Below are 16,043 nucleotides of genomic sequence, written 5' to 3'. Positions count from 1 at the left end.
CTTTGGTCTCAATCTTTGTTATAGTATTCATGTGATTTCACACGTTCCAATCCATCTTAAAAAAAAATCAAAATGATTTGAAATAATTTTTTTTTATTTATATAACATTTTTACCAAATAACAAAAAATAAATTATTTTTGTTAAATAAATTTTCATGAAATTAACGTATATATCCCATATTAATAGTAACTACAATGGCTCTTTATAGTTAATTTTTATAGCTCATCTTTAAATTTTATCCTTTGTTTCACTTTCATCCCTTAACTTTAATTTATTACTAAAAAATCTTGAACTTCAATTTTGTTTTATAAAAATCTCTCTAACCTGCTATAACAAGTTTTTAAGACCAATCCCTAAAGATTTTCAAAATATGACTTCACTCCAGAAACTTGACCTCTCATCAAATTATTTTAATTCTTCACTTCCCAAATGGTTTTTTCATCTTGGAATTCCAGTTTCTATTAATTTGGCCTTAAATAACTTTGAAGGTCCGATTTCTATTGAACCTCAAAATATCACTTCATTGAAGGAACTTAATTTATCTCGAAACTTTGTGAATTCCTCAATACCCTTGTGAATTCCTCAATACCCAATTGGTTATACAATTGTAGACACCTTGAGCTCCTTTGTATTGGTAGCAATTTCTTTCAAGGTAAAATTTCTAGCGCCATGGCACACTTTACATCTCTCACCAGCCTTGATTTGTCATACAATGAACTTGAACTTGATGGAGGAATTCCAAGATCATTCAAAAATCTTTGCAATTTGAGGTTCCTCTCTTTATCAGGAGTTAAGCTAAACCAAGACATAAGTGATATTCTTGAGATTCTATTAGGATGCATTTCAAATGGGCAAGAGTCATTGGAGTTAGATGGTTGTCAATTATTTGGTCGTTTGACTAATCATCCCAGCCATTTTAGGAATTTGTCCAGCCTTCGTCTTTCTGCTAATTCCATTTCTGGAACTCTCCTTGAGTGGTTTGGAGCACTTTTAAATGCGGGGGAGCTAGATATTGCTTATAATTTATTGGAGGGTAATGTTTCTGAAATCCATTTCGCAAACCTCACAAAATTGATAACATTTGATGCTTCTGAGAATCATTTGAGGTTGAAAGTTAGTTCAAACTAGATTCCACCTTTTGATCATCTTGAATTCTTAGGATTGAGTTCTTGGGTTATTAGCCCACAATTTCCAAGATGGCTTCATTCTTTAAAATATTTACTTGCAGTGGATTTGTCAAACTCAAAAATTTCAAGTAATATTCCCTACTGGTTATGGGAACATGTCTGCACAATTTTTCTATTTAAATATCTCTCACAACCAAATACATGGAGCCATTCCTAATATCCCCAATATTGATCCATCTTATTCACTGGTTGACTTGAGTTCAAATCACTTTAGAGGTCCATTACCTTGTATCTACACCAATGTGAAAGCATTGGCTCTTTATAATAATTCATTTTCAGGTTCCATATCCCACTTCCTTTGTTACAAGATGAATGAGGTGAAGGGAATGAAGATTCTTAGCATTGACAATAATCTTTTATCTGGAGAGATACCAGATTGTTGGTCAAGTTGGTCAGAAATGTAGTTTTTATCATTAAACAACAATAACTTGAGTGGCAATATTCCTGTTAGAATTATGACTCAAAATCCTAATGGGATTTGGAGAGAGATATTTTCCTAATTTGAGTGGGAGAAAAATTCCTCAATAGGATGGAGGAATATTTCCTATAATGAGTAAAACTCTTATTTTAGTGTTATTCCTAAATTAAGTAGGACTCCTAATCAGATAAGGATTGAGAGAATTAACACTATAAATAGGAGAATGATAGAAAAGGTTATTTGGCTTTTACCATTGAAGAGAACAGCTTTCAGCCCATGGAGTGAGGCTGTCACCCATTGTAGAGAGGGGCTTTGTCAATTGCTACAAATTTGGCTCTGCCCATTGATGAGGGGCACTTGCTCATTGCAGTGGAGAGAGGCTTTAGCCTAAAGTGGAGTAAGGACATAGAATTCAAAAGGAAGAGATTCTTGTCCATTGGTGAGAGGGCTCTTGCCCATATAGTTGAAGACACCCTTTGTGGTGTAATGTTGTAATGGTAAATATATTGGGTTATGTCTAGAAGAGACTGAGAGGGACTAACTAATATATTTACTATGAGCAGTTTGATGTTATATGGGTTCTCTTGGGTGTAATTGGGTTGACAGATAGTATAGTTTGAGCTTGTAATTGATGATTCATTATTGATGATAGTGGAATATGGCATTCCCATGGATGTAGCCCTATGTTGAGAGGGTAAACCACATAAATATTGGTATTTTGTGTGTTTGCTTTATTTCTTTGCAGTTTACACGATTCCACAGTGCACAACAAATTGGTATCAGAGCATGGGAATGATCTTGGTGAGTTTGGTTAAAGGTGGAGCTATTGTGATATGTGGAAAGTTGCACATGCAACAATGATGATGCAAGTTCAAGGTGATGGAGAGATAAAATTTAGGTGGAGCTTTTGATGCAAAATCAAGATAGTTGATAACGTGAAGATTTTTTGAAGAATAAAGCAAGTTACACCCAAGATAAAGATTAAAGAATTGATGACTTGAAGGGTTCAAGCTTAAGCATGGAGATTTGATGATTTGATGACACCCAAGAATTTGAGGTATGCAACGGTTGATGGATTTTGAGTCAAGGTGAAGATTGTTAGAATTATGACTTAAAATCCTTAAATCCTAATGGAATTTGGAGAGAGATATTTTCCTAATTTGAGTGGGAGAAATATTCCTCAATAGGATGGAGGAATATTTCCTATGATGAGTAAAACTCTTATTTTAGTGTTATTCCTAAATTAAGTAGGACTCCTAATCAGATAAGGATTGAGGGAATTAACACTATAAATAGGAGAATGATGGAAAAGGTTATTTGGCTTTTACCCATTAAATAGAATGGCTTTCAGCCCATGGAGTGAGGCTGTCACCCATTGTAGAGAGGGGCTTTGTCAATTGCTATAAATTTGGCTCTGCCCATTGATGAGGGGCACTTGCTCATTGCAGTAGAGAGAGGCTTCAACCTAAAGTGGAGTAAGGACATAGAATTCAAAAGGAAGGGATTCTTGTCCATTGGTGAGAGGGCTCTTGCCTATATAGTTGAAGACACCGTTTGTGGTGTAATGTTGTAATGGTAAATATATTGGGTTATGTCTAGAGGAGATTGAGAGGGACTAACTAATATATTTACTATGAGCAGTTCGATGTTGTATGGGTTCTCTTAGGTGTAATTGGGTTGATAGATAGTATAGTTTGAGCTTGTAATTAATGATTCATTATTGATGATAGTGGAATATGGCATGCCCATGGATGTAGCCCTATGTTGAGAGGGTGAACCATGTAAATATTGGTATTTTGTGTGTTTGCTTTATTTCTTTGCAGTGTACTCGATTCCACAATACACAATAAATTGATATCAGAGCATGGGAATGATCTTGGTGAGTTTGGTTAAAGGTGGAGCTATTGTGATATGTGGAAAGTTGCATATGCAACAATGATGATGCAAGTCAAGGTGATGGAGAAATAAAATTTAGGTGGAGCTTTTGATGCAAAATCAAGATTGTTGATAACCTGAAGATTTTTTGAAGAATAAAGCAAGTTACACCCAAGATGAAGATTAAAGAATTGATGATTTGAAGGGTTCAAGCTCAGGCATGGAGATTTGATGATTTGATGACACCCAAGATTTTGAGGTATGCAACGGTTGATGGATTTTGAGTCAAGGTGGAGATTGTTAGAATTATGACTTAAAATCCTAATGGGATTTGGAGAGAGATATTTTCCTAATTTGAGTGGGAGAAATATTCCTCAATAGGATGGAGGAATATTTCCTATAATGAGTAGAACTCTTATTTTAGTGTTATTCCTAAATTAAGTAGGACTCCTAATCAGATAAGGATTGGGGGAATTAACACTATAAATAGGAGAATGATGGAAAAGGTTGTTTGGCTTTTGCCCATTGAAGAGAATGGCTTTCAGCCCATAGAGTGAGGCTATCACCCATTGTAGAGAGGAGCTTTGCCAATTGCTGCAAATTTGGCTCTGCCCATTGATGAGGGGCACTTGCCCATTGCAGTGGAGAGAGGCTTCAGCCTAAAGTGGAGTAAGGACATAGAATTCAAAAGGAAGGGATTCTTGTCCATTGGTGAGAGGGCTCTTGCCCATATAGTTAAAGACACCCTTTGTGGTGTAATGTTATAATGGTAAATATATTAGGCTATGTCTAAAGGAGACTAAGAGGGACTAACTAATATATTTACTATGAGCAGTTTGATGTTGTATGGGTTCTCCTGGGTGTAATTGGGTTGATAGGTAGTATAGTTTGAGCTTGTAATTGATGATTCATTATTGATGATAGTGGAAGATGGCATGCCCGTAGATGTAGCTCTATATTGAGAGAGTGAACCACGTAAATATTGATATATTGTGTGTTTGCTTTATTTTTTTGTAGTTTACACAATTTCGCAGTGCACAACAAATTGGTATCAGAGCATGGGAATGATCTTGGTGAGTTTGGTTAAAGGTGAAGCTATTGTGATATGTGGAAAGTTGCACATGCAACAATGATGATGCAAGTTCAAGGTGATGGAGAGATAAAATTTAGGTGGAGCTTTTGATGCAAAATCAAGATAGTTGATAACGTGAAGATTTTTTGAAGAATAAAGCAAGTTACACCCAAGATGAAGATTAAAGAATTGATGATTTGAAGGGTTCAAGCTCAAGCATGGAGATTTGATAATTTGATGACACCCAAGAGTTTGAGGCATGCAATGGTTGATGGATTTTGAGTCAATGTAGAGATTGTTAGAATTATGACTTAAAATCCTAATGGGATTTGGAGAGAGATATTTTCCTAATTTAAGTGGGAGAAATATTCCTCAATAGGATGGAGGAATATTTCCTATAATGAGTAGAACTCTTATTTTAGTGTTATTCCTAAATTAAGTAGGACTCCTAATCATATAAGGATTGAGGAAATTATCACTATAAATGGGAGAATAATGAAAAAGGTTATTTGACTTTTGCCAATTGAAGAGAATGGCTTTCAGCCCATGGAGTAAGGCTGTCACCCATTGTAGAGAGGGGCTTTACCAATTGCTGTAGATTTGGCTCTACCCATTGATGAGAGGCACTTGCCCATTGCAGTGGAGAGATGCTTTGACGTAAAGTAGAGTAAGGACATAGAATTCAAGAGGAAGGGATTCTTGTCTATTGGTGAGAGGGCTCTTGCCCATAATAGTTGAAGGCACCCTTTGTGGTGTAGAATTGTAATGGTAAATATATTGGGCTATGTCTAGAGGAGACTGAGAGGGACTAACTAATATATTTAATATGAGCAATTTGATGTAGTATTGATTCTCTTGGGTGTAATTGGGTTGATGGGTAGTATAGGTATGAGCTTGTAATGATGATTTATTTATTATTGTTGATAGTGAAAGATGGCATACTCGTGGATGTAACCCTATGTTGAGAGAGTGAACCACGTAAATATTGGTGTTTTATATATTTGTTTTATTTCTTTGTAGTTTACACGCTTCGGCAGTACACAACAATTCCCAAGTCGATTGGGGCATTAACATCCCTTAAATCCTTGCATCTTCGCAATAACAGCCTCTTTGGTGAAATACCTTTGGCACTTCAAAATTGTGTAGGGTTAATCACACTTGAGTTTAGTGAAAATCAATTGATTGGGCACATTCCAAGATGGATGGGGGAAAGGCTTTCGTATTTGATTATTCTCAACCTTTGCACAAATAAGCTCCATGGATATATACCTAAGGAGCTTTGTCATTTGGCTTCTTTGTAGATTCTAGACCTTTCTCACAATAATCTCTCTAGGACTATCCCAAGCTACATAAAAGACCTAAGTGCAATGGCTACAATTAAATCGGTGGGGCAAGTTTTTAATTTGTTGAGTGCATATTCATTTATGGAGATGAAGCATTGATTATGATGAAATGAAGAATGGTTGAGCATGACACTATTCTAAAATTTGTGAAAAGTATAAATTTTTCTGATAATAATTTATCTGGAAATATTCCAAAAGAAATAACGAGCCTTTTATCATTGCTATCTCTTAATTTATTAGATAATTTATTATCTCGAAAGATTCTTGAGAATATAGGCACTATGAAATGGCTACAAGTTTTGGATTTTTCTCAAAATCAATTATTTGGAGGAATCCCTTAGAGCATTGCAAATTTAACATTTTTGAGCCTCTTGAACCTATCCAATAATGACTTGAGTGGGAGAATTCCTTCAAGCACTCAATTGCTGACTTTCAATTCCTCTAGTTTCATTGGCAATAAAGGACTTTATGGACCTCCACTCACTAAGAATTGCAACATATATGCTGTTATATTCAGCATTACAAATGAAGAAGGAAAAGGAAAAGGTGATGATGGTCTTGAAGTTTGGTTTTATATAAGCATGGCACTTGGATTCATTATGGGCTTTTGGAGTGTTTTGGGTACTCTTGTGGTTAATAGACGATGGAGGTATGCATATTTTCATTTCTTGGATTGCCTGGGGCTAAAAATTTGGTGGTATTTGAGGTAAATGTTCTAACAATTATTGCTTCTCATGATTTATAGTTACACTAATGTCTTCTTTGTATTTGTCATGCAAGTCCTTTGTTTTGTTGTTTTAGTGTTTTTAGATAGATTTTGTACCAGACGATATTGTTAATATAGTTAATTACTTTTATGAATTTTCTGTAACTTCTTACTTTTATGAATTTTCTGTAACTTCTTGCTAGGTTTTTCCACTTAGCATTCATCACCTAAGTTGGTTCTCGCGGGGAATCCTGTTGGTTAGGGTTAGTATGGTGATGTTTGCTAAGTTTTTCCTACCTTTATTATTAATAAAATTTTTTTACTTATCGAAAAATTGCGTTGATGACTTTTGTCATCCTTAAAAGTTGAAACACTCTCTCGTAGAAAGAGGTGATGATTTATCAAGTGCCAAGATTGTCAAAATATTTTCTTGTTGGTAATAACAAAATATATAATTAATAGCCCTCACATAACCTACACATGTTTTGAAACTCAAGTTCATCAACCTAGCTCAAAGAGAAAAAAGAATAGTTTAGACTGGGGTAAGTTTTGGCTCAAGATCAAGTCAGCCATAAATCTCAAGATGTCATTGCCTTATGTGTCTATTTTTTTTTTCTTTGATAAGCTGCCTCATGTATCTTTTGTTCACATTTTATGTGAAGCTAACTCCATTGCTGATCAATTAGCAAAGCAAGGCAGTCTGCATCAAGAGAATTTTGTTGTGTTTCTCTAACTCCTCTACATTTGTTGTTGCGAGAGTTTAACCTCCATGCTCTCCAAGTTTATGTTAAGCCAGTTGCATGTCCTTTTGTTTAATCTTGGCGCTAATTAAATGGTATAAAATTCACAATTTTTTCATTTGATTTATTGTATTCTGATCAGAGTCCAAACTCTGAAACTTTTTAATCTTGTAAATGATTCTAATAGTACTAAGTGAAAGATTATCAATAATTGTCAATTTTTTTAAAATTTTCTTTTATTGAAATTTTGAAGCATGTAATCAAGCCACTAGTCCAGTGGCTTGTTTTGACTTACGTAGCTTAATCTTCTCCATAGAAAGTATCAACCAAAACAAGTACCCTAATGAAAGGGATCGACTATTTTGAAGAAGATAAATATACAGAAACTGCGAATCTTCACTCACTTTCATTTATAAATAACTGTTGACCCTTTATATTTTAGGTTTTAATTTTTAATATTTATTATATATTTTATAAAATTATATAGGAAACTATATAAAATATGAAAAGGAATAAAATTAAATTTACACATCTACAGATTTTCTAAAATCATAAAATTACATTTTAGATATAAAATTATCATAATAAATTTCAATATATATATATATATATATATATATATATATTACTTGTGGAAATTAGTTTTTGTTTTCTATTTTTCAATTTCTAAGAAAAATCCTGCATAAAATAAGTGTGACACCCCTTACCCGTCTACGGTGTAGCCGAGCAAGATATGCCACGCAGTGTACTGAAACACCCTATTTTAATTTAATCATTTTTATTCTTCCTAATTTATTTTTTTCATAGTTATGAAGTACAATTTGTGAAATATAATTCATTTAAGTCATTTATTGAAATTATAATTTATTTGAGGTTCCGTAAATTTTATAGAAAATCCGGCAGAATGTCGGCTAAAAATGGATAAAACAGTTCTTCGGAACCTGTGGAAAAACACTTCCAAAATTTTCAATCACTCACAAACTCCATTTCATCAACAAAATCTCAATATTTCTCAAATATACTCCCATTTCTCATTCATTCATTATATAGGATATTCATGTACAAGTCATAAATAAATATTCACTTTTTCATTCATAAACATAATTTCTACTATTTACATTGATAACAAAATACATTACATGAGTCTCAATTTCATATGATAAAATAAAAGTTAATTACAAAATACCCAAAATGAAACCTAGTGTCCTACCAATGTACTGATGTCGGTGAGGTGACACAGACACTATGCAGAGCTACAGAAGATCATACCTAGTCTGTGGTCTACTGGGCTCTCAGTCGGTCTCTCCAGAACCTACGCGTGGCAAAAAGCAACGCGCTAAGCAATAATGCTTAGTGGTGCCAATAATAAAATAAAAAGAAATAACAAAAAATAAATATACAGTGCATGTTCTGATGTCTTATGCAGATAATTTTTCGATCATTATTGGTAATCTTATTTATTTTGTACTTGTTGTATTCATAATTTCATTAAATTTATCTACTTCTATTTTTAGTTGCCCAAGTAACCTATACTGAATGACTGGACTGGATAAACGAGTAAACTGGCACTGGGTATCAAGTACCTCGGGCCGTCACACCATCGGTCACATATGTATCTCCGGCAGCAAATGTAAGCAGCTAATAAGCTGTAATAAATATTAGGCACAAGGCCAAGTATCATCACAATGTCAGAATGGCTAAAAGCCATAAAATCACAGAATGGCATAATGCCATGTGCAGTACTGCTAACTGAACCCTATTGGCATGCCAACTTATTCAAACTAATTTTGCTAGGTATACTAAGGCATGTTACACTTTTAAATTGTACAATTCTTGAAATTTAAGTTTAGGTGTTACTATTCATTCCATTAGTCAACTAAAATGTTGACTTTTGCATAAATAATAGGTACATTGGTTCTAATACTACCAACATACCACATTTTGCATTCTAAAGTTGTTGGTATTGGTTGCCAATACCATTTCTAAGCTTAGTGCTAGTTGTTCAAAATTTTCAGATTTCAAGTCTTGTGTTTATTGTTCCATTAGTCATTTTTACAGTAGGAATTTGGCAAAGTTGTATTCATGAAAGTTGTTCCTTATTTTGTCTAGTTACATTTCCTTTTTTGGATTACTCCATTTGGAGTTGTGCAGCTCAAGTTATGGCCTAAAAACCATAACTGGCTGGATTGGACAGAATCCAAAATTCTGGGCAAAACTGGTTCTGCCAGATTTGGTAACCTAAGTTTGGTTGGCAATTTGACTAGGTTATGGTCAGAATTTGGATTTAGGTTCTCCATAAAAGTTGTAGTTATATGTCTCAGCTTTATGCTGGTAAAATTTCAGGTCAATTAGACCTTTTTACACTGAGTTATAACCAAATGAATAAATATTGTTCATTTAGTCATTTTGCCCAGGCAGAATGCAAGTCACCTGGATTAGGGTAATTTTTAGGCCAACTTGATTTGGTTTTCTAGGCAGGGTTTCTTCACCAAAGTGGTGCCATTATGTGTCTAGTTTCATATCCAATTAGCCTTGCACCAATTGAATGTCTACAACTCCATTTATAACTGCCCAAACCTGCTGGACTCATGCTCAATCCTGCAGGTCAGCCAAGGAAACTCACCCATACATAAATGCCAAGCCTCAACTCACTTCAATTCTTCATCATACACAGCCAAATGGTCACTAATTGACCATTTAAACTTTCATTCGCTAACACATGAACAAGATCTAAGTTTTTGTGTCCAAACCCTAGCTCCAATTCAAGGTTTACACAACACATGTCAATTAGGCATGCTAATCCATTTCAAATTTATGTCTACACATCAACACCATTTCTAAGCCATTTTAAATCCATCAAACCATCAACTACCACTTCCATAAAGCTGGCCAAAATTCCATTCTCAATTTCACACATGATTTATCTCAATTTCTTAATTATTTGTTCATATTCAAACTAAATTTTAAGAAACAAACAAGATTAAGTAATTAACATGCACTAACCTCTTTGGTCTCTTTATTGACTTGTATAAACCTTAGAATTTCTTCACTTTATGATAATTAAAACCTTGCTCTTGATGTGGGGGTTAATATTTATGAAGAGTGTTTAGGGTTTTGGGGTGAGATGAGTAAGGGTTTCAAGCTTTGAAGCTCGAACTATGGTGGAGGGTCCATGGAGCTGGTTCAGCCAGCCTTTAGCAAGGAAGAAGATGAGTTTATTTTTCCTTTCATTTATTCTCTTTTATGTCTTAAAAAGGGGCTTGTCAAGTTTTAATTGGATGGGAGTTTTAATGACTTCATTATGATGTCAAAATTTGAGTTTTTTTATCCTTTTCTTTTTCTTTTATTTTCTACTCATTTTCAATTTAATTTTTAGCAATATTTATTCATATTTTGTGTCATAATAATTATTTACTTAACTGGACAAGTTAGCCAAAAATCACCTCTGAAGGCGAAATGACCAAAATGCCCTCCGTTTGGCTTAACAGACCAAAATTGTCTGTACCGATTGAAAATTTTTTCTAAGCATTTTCTTGGTATTCTAATGCCATAGGAACCTCAATAACCCTTCTCTGGAGTCCCAAAAATTATTTTATGAATTTTCCTCTGGGTCTAGGGCTCCTAGTTGCGAGAACCGCAACTTCCCACTGGGTTACCCATCGCTAGGGCACCAGCTCATTTAACTTGGTTGTATTTTATTTCTAAAATTTTTCCTAAATTTTTCTTAATAATATTTGAGTTAATTATGGTTCCTCACTTTAGTTTAAATATTTTTTCGGACGCTCTAGCTGTCCAGACTGACACTAGTCATCGAAACAGTAGAATGTACGGAGTTGCTACAGGGAGGGTGTTACAACTCTTTCCCTCTAATTTAAATTTCGTCCTCGAAATTTACCTGATGCAAACAGTTGAGGGAACTATTGCCTCATCGTCTCTTCACTTTCCCAAGTTGCCTCTTCGGTGTTGTGGTGCCTCCAAAGCACTTTCTCCAGTGGAAACTGCTTATTCCTCAACTCTTTCACTTCCCGAGCCAGGATCCGTGTGGGTTCTTCTTCATATGTCAAATCCGGTTGTACTTCAATTTCTTCCATGGAGATGACATATGAAGGATCTGAGCGGTATCTTCTTAGCATAGACACGTGGAACACATTGTGGATCTTGTCCAGCTTTGGTGGTAAAGCTAGCCTGTAGGCCACTGGACCCACACGTTCAATGACTTCATATGGGCTAATGAACCTAGGGCTTAACTTTTCTTTTCTTCCAAACCTTAGTACCTTCTTCCATGGTGACACCTTGAGGAACGCTTTGTCGCCCACTGCATATTCTATTTCTTTTCCCTTCAGGTCGGCATAGGATTTTTTACTGTCTGAGGCAACCTTCAGATTGGCTTTGATTAGCTTTACTTTCTCCTCAGTCTGTTTCACCAGGTCTGGCCCTACCCGTTTATCTTCACCCAATTCAGTCCAGCACACTGGAGTTATACATTTCCTCCCATACAGTGTAACACCCCTCACCCGTATACAGTGTAGCTGAACAAGGCGTGTCACATGGAGTGCCGGAGCACCTAATCTTATCTGATTTCATTATAGTTCTTGATTTATTTATTCAAAAACTTTATCTGAGGTTTAGGCTATTTTTACTTTTATCATATAACTAATTTGGAAATTTCAAATATTTTAACAATAATCCGGCAGAGTTCCGGCTGTAATTTAGACTAACAGTTCTTATGAACCTGCCAAAAACAGTTCACAACATATTTAAATTCACAGCTCAATTTATCTTAATAATATCTCATCAGTTTCTCAAACTCAAATTCAGCCTCAAAATTTCTCAAATTCAATCTCATTCAGAATCATTATGATTACATAATCAATTCAAATATCAAAATTCTTATATTTTATTAACTTACATAATTTTCCAATTAAGTACATAAATTTATCAAGTACTGGATATACAAATGAAATTATAATTATTAATTCACATTACAATATAAGCAGTAATTATAATGTACATATTAGAAAACATGCTTAAAATGAGCCCTATCTACATGCATTGTTGAGGAGGTGACAATTTTGAACTCTTCTGACACTTCTGCAGATCTTGACTCCAAAAATCTCAATGATACCATCTGGTTTTACCTTCAAGACTGCATGAGAAAGCAATTCCATCGCGCTAAGCATTTCTGCTTAGTGGTGCAATAATATAACAAGAAATAATATATACAAATAAAGAAAGGATAGAGCATAATTTAAATATTGAATAATCAATTTGATTTACTGGAATGTTTCTAATATTAACCATCTTATATACAAGTTTGTTCCTCTTTGGAAGTGCTAAATTTATAACCTTTCAGTAATACTACCCAGTATACAAATTATTCTAACTGTGTTGTCTTTTAAGTCTCTACGGTTCTGCAAATTATATTTTTGTTATGTTTCTATTGCTAATCTCTTTTACTCATTTCATTCAATACTAAATTTTATTGTACAAAAACTTCATTATGCTTAACTTAACTTAACTTAACTGCCTAAATTGAATAATGTTTTAATTGACTGCCCGTGTAGCCTATACACTGACCAGACTAGATAAACAGATATAGTTGCACTGGGTATCTAGTACCTCGGGTCGTCACACCATCGATCACAAAGTATCTCCCGGTGTGCAAACAGTGTGGCTAAAAAGCCATATAATCAATCAGGCATTAAGCCGAGTATAATAACACAATCTGTATAGCTATAGGCTATTAAAATCATAGTATGGCATAATAAGCCATAAAACATAATATGACATAAAGCCATTTACAGAACAGCTGTCAGAATCCTATTGGCATGCCAACCTATCCAAACTAGTCAACTAGGCAAACTAGGGCATATTACAGGATTAAATATTTATTTTTAGGGTTTACTGGTCATTATACAATTCACTGGTCAATGAAAATGTTGACCTTTTCATACATCATGCATAAGTTGATTCTAGTATCAACATGTCACAATTCACATTTTAATATGCTGCCAGTATAGTGCCATTTACAATTCTCACCAGTTGGCATTTATTGCCAAATTACTTCAAGGCTTCAATGTATGTTAATGTCAAATTCTCAATTTTTGTGTGCTAGATTGGTCTAGCATAAAGTCCTATTTCTCTTGGTTTTTAGCTTCTGATCAAAGAAGCAAAATTGTAGCTCTATGTCTTATTGCACTCTGGGCAAAATTTCAGGTCATTCTGAGTTGTATAGACCAAGATATGGTCAATTTACTAAAGCTGGATAGATTGCACCTTTAGTGCAAAATTTAGTTAATTTTAGGTCACTTTTAGTTCTGGTAGTTTTGGTACCCAAACTTTTGCAAGCTATTTGACTTGGTTCTGGCCATTTCTGGGCTTTGGTGTCTTCATAAGAATTGTAGCTCTATGTCTAAGCTATCCATGGTAAAATTTCAGGTCAATTGGACCTAGTTTGAGTGAGTTATGGTCATTCTAATGACTACTATGCATATAGTCAAAAATCCGGGTTTACAATGTTGCCATTCCGGATTTGGTCATTTTTAATGTTAGTTTCTAGGCAGAATTTTGGCAACATTTCTATATGAAAGTTGGCCTATTTGATGTCTAGTTTCACCCCCCATTGGCCTCATACCAATTGGGTTCACAGTTTTGCACTTATGACCTAATTTAGGCGCTGCTAACATACACAACCTGCATTTGAACATCACACTTCCAATTTTGACAATCCTCCTCCTCCCAATACTTCAACATTTAATCATGGCACTTCAATATATATTGTACACAATTCCAGCAAGCATTTTGGGCAGAACACTCAAGTGCTCAATGCACACAATACACCATTAATGTTTAACATTTACTTCAACCCAAATTCAATGTACAATAACACATATATCACACATACACTTCCATAGCAATTACACAAACTACCCACCATTCAACACCATCATATTTCATTGATAAATTTCATAAACTCACACACAAATTCATGATATTTAAGGCTGCCCAACATGGTAGTTTACTAAAGCATCAAAGTCCCACTATTAAACCCTTAATTCAAGTACTAACATATACATACTTGAATATTAACTTACTATAACTTCCACTTGGGTTAATCAACCTTAATTCCCATCCAATAGAGGTAAGAAAAATTCAACCACAACAAACTTTCATGGCTGTCCAAAATTGAATATATCAATAACTCATCAAATCCTTCAAATTTCTTCACTATTCAACTCATCTCAACCTTAATACAAACTTTAATAAAGCAAGGGATGAAAAACTAGCACTAACCTCAACTTGAGCTTGAAAAATCCTTGGAATTTCCTCTCCTTTTTGCTGCCTATATGTTGCCCATGGTGCAAGGATCATTTTTCATGAAATTTTCAAATTTTAATATCTCTTATTTTTAATGGACATTGAGGTTAAAAGTCAACTCTAGGTGTCAAATGACCCAAATGCCCCTCTTCGAGCCAAATTCGGACTTTTTCGGTAACACCGATTTACTCCTTATACCGCCGATTTCTTTAATTTTCGTTTTTCATTTATACTAACTTATTAATTTTTCTTTGACATTTCCAATGTCAATTACACCTCAATAGACCTTTAATTATGTCCTGAAAATATTTCCCCGAGTTCCCCGCGATCCAAGGCTAGTCAACAGTCATCGCCGTAACTTCCCGGTGCGGTCACCCATCGCTACGGGTTTGGCTCGTTTAACTTAGTCACATTTTATCTCTTTTATTTTTCCTTAATTTTTCTCATCACATATTTCATTATTTTATACTTCCTCACTGTCAATTAAGTGTTGTTCTAGACATTCCGACTTTCTGGGGCAGACATTAGTTGTCGGCATAGTGGAACATACAGACTACGTAAAGAGAGGATGTTACAACTCTTACCTTGTAAAAAGGAATTTCGTCCTCGAAATTCATTGGATTCAAACAACTGAGCTTATCGTTATCTCAAAATTTTATTCACTTTCCCACCATTGTTTTCTTTTGCCTTTATTATTTATACTCATGAAAGTCTATTATTCATTAGTTCTCTGATTTCTCATACTGGAATCCTTACTGGTCCTTCAGTCTCTTTTACCAATTCCAACTCTGTTAAATTACCCTTTGTCTAGGTATTCTGCATTTATCTCATACAAGACCTTATACCTTGGTATCTTCATGCTTATTTAATAAATATCACTATACACAAACTCCATCAATGAAAGGTATCTATTCTTGCTTCCAGAGGGAATAGCACTACAACTTCTAAATATATTTTCAAATACCTAAATCATTCTTTTCTGACAAAAATATCAAAATAATTATAAGACTCTATATCAATGTCTAGATATCTTTTCCCAACTCAGTTCAACGTACTGGTGTTCTGCACTTTTTCCCTTACAGTGTTTCTTAGGGTACGGTTTGTATGCTAACTTGACACTTATTATTGTATACAAATTCTGTTAATGGGAGGTATCTGTCCCATCTCCCCTTAGATTCAATGACACAAGTTCTCAGTATATTCTTGAGGGCTTATCACATATTACAAGTTATTATTATCATTTCATTTCATTGTTTACAAGAACTCAATGAGTTTCAGAATTTACCTGAATTACTCTTTTCGACTGTCCATCCGTCTGAGGATGATAAGTCATACTGATATCTCTAAGCTTATAGCAATTACTGTGGTACAGGTAGTTCACATT

Source organism: Hevea brasiliensis, chromosome 13 (assembly GCF_030052815.1).
Source record: "Hevea brasiliensis isolate MT/VB/25A 57/8 chromosome 13, ASM3005281v1, whole genome shotgun sequence".
Lineage (NCBI taxonomy): Eukaryota > Viridiplantae > Streptophyta > Magnoliopsida > Malpighiales > Euphorbiaceae > Hevea > Hevea brasiliensis.
The sequence above is the reverse complement of the archived record's forward strand: the minus strand, read 5'-3'. Positions refer to the sequence as shown.